Raw genomic sequence first — 9,687 nt, 5'->3', positions numbered from 1 at the left:
ATGTTTCACTTCATATTTAATATTCTTATCATGACCTACTAAATACAAACATTTTATGTTTCACTTCATATTTAATATTCTTATCATGACCTACTAAATACAAACATTTTATGTTTCACTTCATATTTAATATTCTTATCATAACCTACTAAATACAAACATTCTATGTTTCACTTCATATTTAATATTCTTATCAAGACCTACTAAATACAAACATTTTATGTTTCACTTCATATTTAATATTCTTATCATGACCTACTAAATACAAACATTCTATGTTTCACTTCATATTTAATATTCTTGTCATGACCTACTAAATACAAACATTTTATGTTTCACTTCATATTTAATATTCTTATCATGACCTACTAAATACAAACATTCTATGTTTCACTTCATATTTAATATTCTTATCATGACCTACTAAATACAAACATTCTATGTTTCACTTCATATTTAATATTCTTATCATGACCTACTAAATACAAACATTCTATGTTTCACTTCATATTTAATAGTCGTTATACCACCTACTGAATCTATTTTTTTTTTACTGTTTTACTCTATACATTTAATATCTTTTACACGACCTACTATCGCGGGTTCGATTCCCCGTCCCACCGAACATGCTCGCCTTTTCAGCCATGGGAGAGTTATAATGTTACGGTCACTCCCACTATTCGTTGGTAAAAGAGTAGCCCAAGAGTTAACGGTGGGTAGTGATGACTAGCTGCCTTCCCTCTAGTCTTACACTGCTAAATTAGGGACCGCTAGCGCAGATAGCCCTCGTGTAGCTTTGCGCGAAATTCAAAACAAACAAACAAAATACGACCTACTAAATCTATTCTTTACTGTTTTACCCTGTACATTTAATATGTTTTACACGATCTACTGAATCTAGTTTTTCCTGTTTTACCCTATACATTTAATATGTTTTACACGAGTTACTAACCACTAATATTTCTGTTTCACTTCACATTTAATGCTCTTAACACGATTTACGAAATACTAGAGTTTCCTTTTTACTCGACATTTAAAATTATTTACATAGAATGTTTCAGACTTTAACTTTTTAGCTGTACTTACCACTTTGCTTTTTACATCTCGCAGCTATATAAATTAGAATTAAAAAGAAATGTTCTCTTACTGATTAACCTAAAAACTGTAATTTCAACCAATATAAATTCTCATCAACCCAACAAGTTAGATTATATAGAATGTTCCATAATTGAGGTCTAAATGTCTTTAGGTGTAGAAGGAACTTTGGTATAGATTTTGTTGTTTTTTTATATCAACCTAATATTTCAGAGTCCACAGCTTTTTAGCAAGATATGGTATGTTTTGTGTTGTTGTTTTTTCTTTTTACCTTGCTACGGTATAAAGTAACATGAATCGTATTTACTCTCTCCGGATAACAAGCCTTATATCATGGCCAGCTGGCAGCTACAATTCGGATATACTAGCCCGGCTACGTCGATAATGGACAGTATTATCTAATTGAGCTCTACATATCCTTAGGTGTGGGAAACATCACAGTGTAGATTTTGTTACGTATATATCTTTCTATCCTTTTATCTAATTGGTGATGACCATAAACGAATTAACAACATTTTCCACAGTTTCCATCTATCATTAAGGAAACGACAGCTAAGGGGGTAAACTCAGCTGTGAAATAATGTGAACAAATATATTTCGTATTGTAATTATAACATCGAAAAGCGCAGAAAAATCCTATATACAACAGGAACATTTCTAGATAGCCCAAAATACCATTTTTCTCTCTCTAGAACATCAGTAACAGAAAATATAGAAACAAATGTTTGTATGTGTTTTGTAAGTAATGACTTCTTTATCTTTAAATGTAGTTTCACTGATATTATTGTTCATCATAATGTTTAATCGAGTGTGCACAGGCTTGCCAACCAGTATTAGAGAAGGAATATTTACTATAATTCTTAATGAACTACATACACCTACAGAAAATGTGGCAAATTTTTGGTAACATGTACAAATATGTTTTACACAAAACATCAGATGTGTTACAAAAGCATTTGTATTAAAAGTATGTCTGTAAATTAATGACGTCAGTCTGTCTGAGAATCTGATACGTCAGTGAGCAGGGTGGTGTTCATGAGAAGAATAAATATACTTTTGTCCATCGTACAGTTTGCAGAATCTCTAGAACCTCGTAAATACATATCTACAGTTTTCTTGATATCCCTGTATATTATATGTGTCACTAAATCAGCAGTTTAGGGTAAAACGAATAGTTGATAACGTTGACGTTATATATATATATCATACCATGTTGAATGGCACTCTCTAAAAGGTTGTGGCTTGCGTTAGTTTTTACACTTATAATGACTATTTTACATTGTTAGTTTAGTATATAGATTTAGGATTAACCTAAATCTCTTAATCTAGCAAATCTTGTGGGATATTATTGAGTTTACGGCTGAAAGGATCGTTAATAGCGATTGTACTCACCTGGTGATTTAATGCATTATAATCAATATAGATCTCAGTTTTCTTATGTATTGATTTATGACGTGAATTTCGTTTCAGCTTGCTATACATATAGAACCGGTTTTACTAACGTATAAAATACTTACTAGTTCAGAATTGAAAATTTCAACCTAAGCCCTTAAGTGCATGAAGGCTAACCAGTATGATCAGATACTTCTAAGATTCAGGTATAGTTGGCCCTAATTTTCAGTCACTGAGCAGACGGAAAGCATCCAGCCAGCACCACTCGCCGACACAAAGGGCCCACAGCTGAAAGTGTAGAGCAGCATCACGTCTCGAATCCCAGACCCTCTGATCCACAGAACGACATGTTAAACACTAGGCTACCCTGTACCTTTTTTTTTAGTTCTGATCCACAGACGTAGGCTACTTTGTTTAAATTATATTTCAAATTTGTTTTTTACTTGATATGCGGAAAGAAATACAGTTTATGAACAAGATGAGAATAATTTATCGCCTATAGAACCTTCATATTCTCAGTTTATGTTTTTATCAAACCTAACACATTTTCAGAGGAGTAATACAGAAAGTACATACGTCGTGTGGAGAACGTTAAATGTTATTTGTCACAAAGAAATAACGTTAGATAAGTCATTTTTCTTGTAGTTTGTGTATTGTTCGTAATCCTTTGTCTCTGGAACAATTTTACATTGAACACATTAATTTGCTTCTGTATAGAATACTGGAGGTATTTAACGTAATTCTTTCTCTACTAATTGACCTGACTTCACACGTTTAGAGATGAGCAGAATTACTGGTACCAAATAATTTAATTGGTACTCAGTAAACGCAGGCCATTATTGGCTGCATCGACGTGTCTAGTGTTTTATTTAAGTTTTACAGCAATATTTTACAGAGACGCACGCACACTTTATTTACAAGATGACAAATACTACTATATGAGTAAGTATTACGATTTCATTAAGATATTTTGAATGTACACCAAATAAAATGATGAAAACAACTAAAAGATCACTTTAGATTTTTTCAAACGCAGTTTTAACACTTTATGTCCATTTTAACATTTCATTGTGTATTGTTTTATAACACAAACAGTGAATCACACGTTAAAGTATCCGTCAGCTTCAATCTAAACAGAAACGGCGACAGTCTTATGACGTTTTGAAGTATTCGTGAGCTTTAATTTAAACCGAAACGTTGACAACCATATAACATTTTTAACACTTCGTCAGCTTCGATTTAGAAGTCTAAAAACAGTGAATTCACCAAAAAAAAAAGACAATAAAATAAAACGAATTATGACTCAAGCATATTGCTGGAATAGATTATTTTTCTTAGCCATTGTGAGAATTTATCATTCTCTCCCGAGAAAAGTAAAGAACATTTGAGTTTTCCAAAATAGTTATCATAACTATAGAGCAGTATAGATTTTTACTAACGTAATAAGGAGCACAAGTTGATTGATTTTGAAAAAGGTAAAAAACAAAATATTATGGTTCGGCTATTGGGAAATAAGAAACTGGTAAAAAAGACAAAACATTTTAGTGTTAAAGTGATAAACTGAGTTAAATAAAACTAACAGAAAGTATTTGAAATAGACGATGAGCTGACATTAAAAGGTGAATTTATATTTAAAAAAATTAAACTATTAACGTAAAATCAAAACCATTAGTTTTTTTTTTACAGACTGTAATTTGAATACAATGCCCTGAATGTATTCTTATGGAAAATAACCCATATAATGAGATAAATACTATTCTAGAAACTTTTTTATTTCTTCTATTGCTTACGGCGAAGTTACTGCTATGTTGTCGAATACCCGGATTAATTAACTTACATAGGTTGTTTGCAGAACACAGTAACGCATTGCAAACAACCTATGTAAGTTAATTTTGTGATGATACTTAACTGAAAAAACAACAACTTTTTTTTTTTACTCGCTACTGAAATTAATCCTCTCAGAGCGAATGAAACAAAGAACTTGCATCATATGTTATACAGTATGTATAATACCTAATTAAATCATTCATGATTGGATCATTCTCATGTTTGATTTTTTTTTTCTGTTTTCATAAAAAAGTGAAACTCCTTACATTTGTATATAATCCCAGTTTTCTCACAAATTCAAGATAACATACGCATAGTAGTCATATGCTTTGTTTGAAAAGCTCTTCAATATGTCCAAAAATGATTTTCCATGAAACATTATTCTAAGTACCAAACACGTTTTTTCACATATTTAGGAACTAACGATATTAACGTCTTTATTTTATTTAGTAAAACGTTGAATTCTGTATGTCTCCGCAGAGAGATAAACTGTTTTTTAATTGTTTCTTCTTCCAAACACTTTTCAACCGATCGTCATTCCTTCATTATTCAGCGAATTCACTTGAAACTTGGTAGAGTTAAACCTTAGTCCAATACGCCCAGACATATTTCATATGTTTTTCATATTTTATATTAGGTTTTTTAACGATATAACGGGGTAAACAGTCAAACAACCCCAAAATGTATATTTTGGGCTCCTGTGCGGTCATATTTACAGCAATCAAGATAAAAATTGGTACAAATATAAATTTTCATGCGCCCAAAAAGTTGTATTTGCCTAATTTGAGTATTTTTAGGGAGGCCAGAACTCGCAAAAAAAGCACGATTTGGGGGGGGGTCAATTATTCGGCCATTCTTTGACCAATCTACGTGGGAGTTGGTTCAAAAATACTTTCTTATATGTATGTCCCATAAATTGTCAAAAAATGGTGGACTTGCCCATTTTTAGTAATTTAATAGGAAGGTCAAGATGCCACAAAAAGCATAATTTTAGGGGTTTTTTTGACAATTATTCCTCCATATGTCGGCCAATTTACATGGAATTTGACACAAAGGTTCTTTTTTACAGGTTCCATACATATACGTACAACAATATTGGATATGCTCATTTTTGTAATTGTAGGGGGGTCAGAAGCTTAATGTTAGAACGCCAGCGTGAGGTCATTATGACCCCATACAAGTTAAAACTAAACTAACCACGCTGGCGTTCTAGAGTTAAATAATCCCATAATTTTTGGGGGGTTTGTTCAATTACTGAGCCATATTTACGTAGTATTTAGTACAAAGATACTCTTTGCAGGTCCCAAACAGAGGTATAGACGATTTTGGAATTTTTGTCGTTTGCTCAGTTTTTCAGCGAGGAAAGTACAATTAGGGATTTTCATGAACTATTCGTGTGTGTGTGTGTCTGCCAGCTTACATGGGATTTGATACAAAGATACCTTCATGCCAGTCTAAAGCAGCGATATAGACAGTTTTCGATTTTATTCTGTTTTTCATCATTTTTCTGGTGTCAAAATTAGCCATGTTGGGATTGCGCGAAGAAGACATATTGCCTTCGCCCTCTTTAATTCGTAAGCGTTTTTATTTTAAACATAACTTTTATCATTTAAGATTTTTTTTAATTTCTAAAAGTGAGCACATAATGAGTAATATACCTTTAAACTGGAAAATGATTCTAAAAACTAGACTTTATTGGATCAAACAAAACATCTAGTCCGAATACGGATAAACTTAGTTTAATGATTAATATTACGCTTGTGAAGTGTTAGGATTTGTTCTGCATAAGGAAAAAGATATTACTACCATATATTTACTGAAAGATTACGAGTGCATCCCTTTTCACATCGATGTTTTATTGATTCGATGAATGTGTATCCGAAATTATAAACGTTTATTTACATGTGAAAAATTCTTTGAAAATGTTTCAGATAGTAAACTTTGGGATAATCGATTTTTCCTTTTGTAGAACATAGTAAACGACCAAGAGCACCCGTATTTACTCTTAAGTTATACATGCATCATAATTCAATGGGAAATCAATCAGGTGCTAGGTGCTGACAGATAATTAACGCAAAAACAGAGAGAGTCATTATAAGAAAATATAATCAAAAATATATTAATATTGCCCGAAAGACGCTACTTTAATTAGAATTTCATGAGAAATAATTTTAATAAAATCTCGACTCTCCTTGTTATGAAGATACAAACATTAACAATGTCATTTTAAGATGCCTATATCTCAAGGTTCAAGAACAGTTAATTAAATGTATTTCCGTAAATTAGCATAATTACGTAACCTATTGAAGTGTTCTTATTGGTTTCCACTATGTTTGGTATGGTGTGGAATAGTTATTAGTGTGCTTGATTTGGTTTGCGTCCCTTGCCTCTTCTCTTCCCCTCCTCCAGAAAAATTGCTCTTTACCATTTGGACTCATGAGTGCGTTATAAAAGTGATGGCCAAATCCTACAATTCAATTACTGTAGCTCAAGAGTTGACCGTTGGTGTTGTTGGTCAGCAGCCTTCTCTCTTAATCTATTACTTCAAATGCAAGGATAGCCTACTATGAAGTTAGGTGTAAGAAGCATCGGCTGAAGTTGAGAAAAGTGAGAAAGTGGCTAGCCATTGGACAATCTCTAAGGAATTTGGAGATTACTGTATTCTAACTCATTAGAAAATGATTGAAGTGAACGATTATAGCTACCGCCTTTTTAAGTTCAGCCACTCTGGAGACTACAAGGCTTCCTATGGTTATGAAACGCTATAATTCAATATATGGGAAGCACGTGCAAGGTCATAAAGATAGAGACTTTTTCTGCGTGGGTTAGAGAAAATAATATAAAATACAAAAGTTCAATGAAAATGGAGGGAGAGGAGATCGAGAAGTGTGTTGTTGTTTGTTGTATATTTCAGAGCAAAGCCACACTGGGCTATCTGGTGTGCCCACCGTGGGGAATCGAACTCCGGATTTTAGCGTCGTAAGTCCGTAGACTTACTGCTGTCCCACCGGGTAACCGAGAAGTGTGAGAGAGAACGAATAAACCGAGAGAGGCGAAGGAAGAAAGTAATATGCTACCTGTAAGCATACATATATATATATATTTCTGAATCTATGTGCTATTGATTACCAATTACAAACAACAATTTGTTATATTTACCTTGGCATGAGCCAATTCCTGACAACAATGAGTATAACCTAAATAAGGTTGATAGGCTTAAAAAGGAAAAGCGAAGTGCGAAGATAACACTATCGTAGCATAGCCAGTGCAGATAGACTAAAAAAAATAGTATCGTAGAAGTTAAGAGTTGACTGCGTGTGTTTCTAAGTAGCATCTGTCCCTCTCGTCCACCAGATCAATGCTAGGAACGTCAGATAACGCTCATAAATATACTAATAACATCAGTGACATCATCATTTATGTAAATTTTACTCAAGTGACCTATTTTTTATTTTTTAAAATCAAAACTGCAATTTTCTCGACATTCAATTAATAACCCATGTAAGTCGGTATCCAATAGATATATCACACGTAGAAACGATATACATATATATATAATACTAGTTTATTTTAGTTGATTTATCAATCATCAAAATATATCAGAACTTTTTTTTTATCTGAAACACATTATGTAGCTATATAATAAAAATCTAAAGTATGCAACAAGAATTTTAACAACAGGAATTGAATTATTTGTTCATAACCCTGTTTAACGGTGTAAAATAACTCAACTGAACTGAAAAGATTCAGTCTCCAACAATCCTTAAGAAAATCTTTCCTGTAATTGTTAATTCATAGACAGGGTGTTTCAAATTATAAGTGCCCTTTCAAAATTCCGTAGACAATTATCAGTAGCAAGAATCTAACCAATTCTATTTATCCTCGTCTGAGTGCAATAGTTTCCATTCTTACTGAATATTGATAGTTAAACGTAAACAAGAAGAAAGAAATTTCGTTAGCACTCAATGATTACGTGGTCCGTAAATAATCTTTAACATTCTTTTTAAAAAATGCCAACTTTTATTGCATTCATTTGAACACCGCGTCCTCACATTCCACGAACCAAAACAATTCCACGCAAAATGACTTCAATTTTTACAAGTCAAGTTTAGACTTCCATATAAAATTATTAAACCTCGGTATTCAATAAAGCGTGGCGAACACACGAAATTCCACAGTATGCGATGAAATTTTTCTGACCAAGTAACTATGGAAACAGGTATGTGTACAAAATATTATCAGTCAAGCGACGTACAAAAAAATGTTGGATAGAATAGATATCTATTGGAATTTTTTTAAATCTGTCGCAGAATTGTTCTATGGGCATTCGTTGCTATGCAATCCATGGGAAAATGACACGTTGTAACAAAATGTCTAGGTTTCAACTGATTGACGAAACTGATCATAGAACGACATACAGAGAGCTAGATGTCTTTGAACCCGCGCCAGCCAAGCTATATCATTAAGATGAAAGAAAACTCGTGATTCTATTTTCAAGATATACTAATATACAGAAGGGCAGATTAAATATAGTTGTTTAAACATTTGTTTAACAACAAGTAAATGCTTGGAATGGTCTATTCTTTCATTAGGGGTGTGTCTGTGTTTGTGAGTGTTTGTTTCTAATGGATTTCGCGCAAAGCTACACGAGGGCTATCTGCGCTAGCCGTCTCTAATTTAGCAGTGTAAGACTAGAGGGAAGGCAGCTAGTCATCACCACCCACCGCCCACTCTTGGGCTACTCTTTTACCAACTAACAGTGGGATTGACTGTCACATTATAACGCCCCCACGGCTGAAAGGGCGAGCATGTTTTGTGGGACGGGGATTCGAAACCGCCACCCGCAGATAGGGACTCGAGCGCCCTACCCATCTGGTCATGCCGGGCCATTTGTGAGTGTAAAACTCTTAAATACACCATTTAGAGAAGGACAGATGTTCGCTCCCAGCAAAAAACAAAACAAAAACAAAACAGAATTGGGAATATGTATGTATAACCAAGCTAATAATACGATATTCAGATATATCTGACATAGCTATTCATGACATTTACTGTCCATGTAGTTTGTTTTTTGTTTTTTCACTCTTTATAGTATTAAACATATTATCTGCTAATTTAAAACAAAACCATTTTCCTATTGATTTCTAGGCTTTGGGAACTATTCCAGTTACACAGTGTACGTAGCTTGTATAACTTTTCAAAATATTCATAAAGGATGTAAGTCTCCACGAGAAACTTGTTCAAAGAACATTATGAGGACATTCTTCTTTAAAATGATTACCTTAGTTATTTCGACTCGCAATCTGCGGGTCGCGGTTTCGAATCCCTGCCCCACCAAACATGCTCGCCCTTTCAGCCGTGGGGCATTATAAT

At 33.3% G+C, this 9,687-nt stretch overlaps 1 long non-coding RNA gene across 1 annotated transcript in view; it reads right to left on the bottom strand.

Moving 5' to 3' along the window:
* LOC111085471 overlaps nt 1-2,065 on the bottom strand; it is a 23,528-nt gene extending 21,463 nt beyond the window's left edge. Inside the window, exon 1 of the long non-coding RNA XR_002610305.1 lies at nt 1,974-2,065. This is a non-coding gene — a long non-coding RNA (uncharacterized LOC111085471). The remainder of the gene's footprint in view (nt 1-1,973) is intronic.
* Nucleotides 2,066-9,687: the final 7,622 nt, after the last annotated feature.

Source organism: Limulus polyphemus, unplaced genomic scaffold (assembly GCF_000517525.1).
Source record: "Limulus polyphemus unplaced genomic scaffold, Limulus_polyphemus-2.1.2 Scaffold413, whole genome shotgun sequence".
Classification (NCBI taxonomy): domain Eukaryota; kingdom Metazoa; phylum Arthropoda; class Merostomata; order Xiphosura; family Limulidae; genus Limulus; species Limulus polyphemus.
The sequence above is the reverse complement of the archived record's forward strand: the minus strand, read 5'-3'. Positions and strand labels throughout refer to the sequence as shown.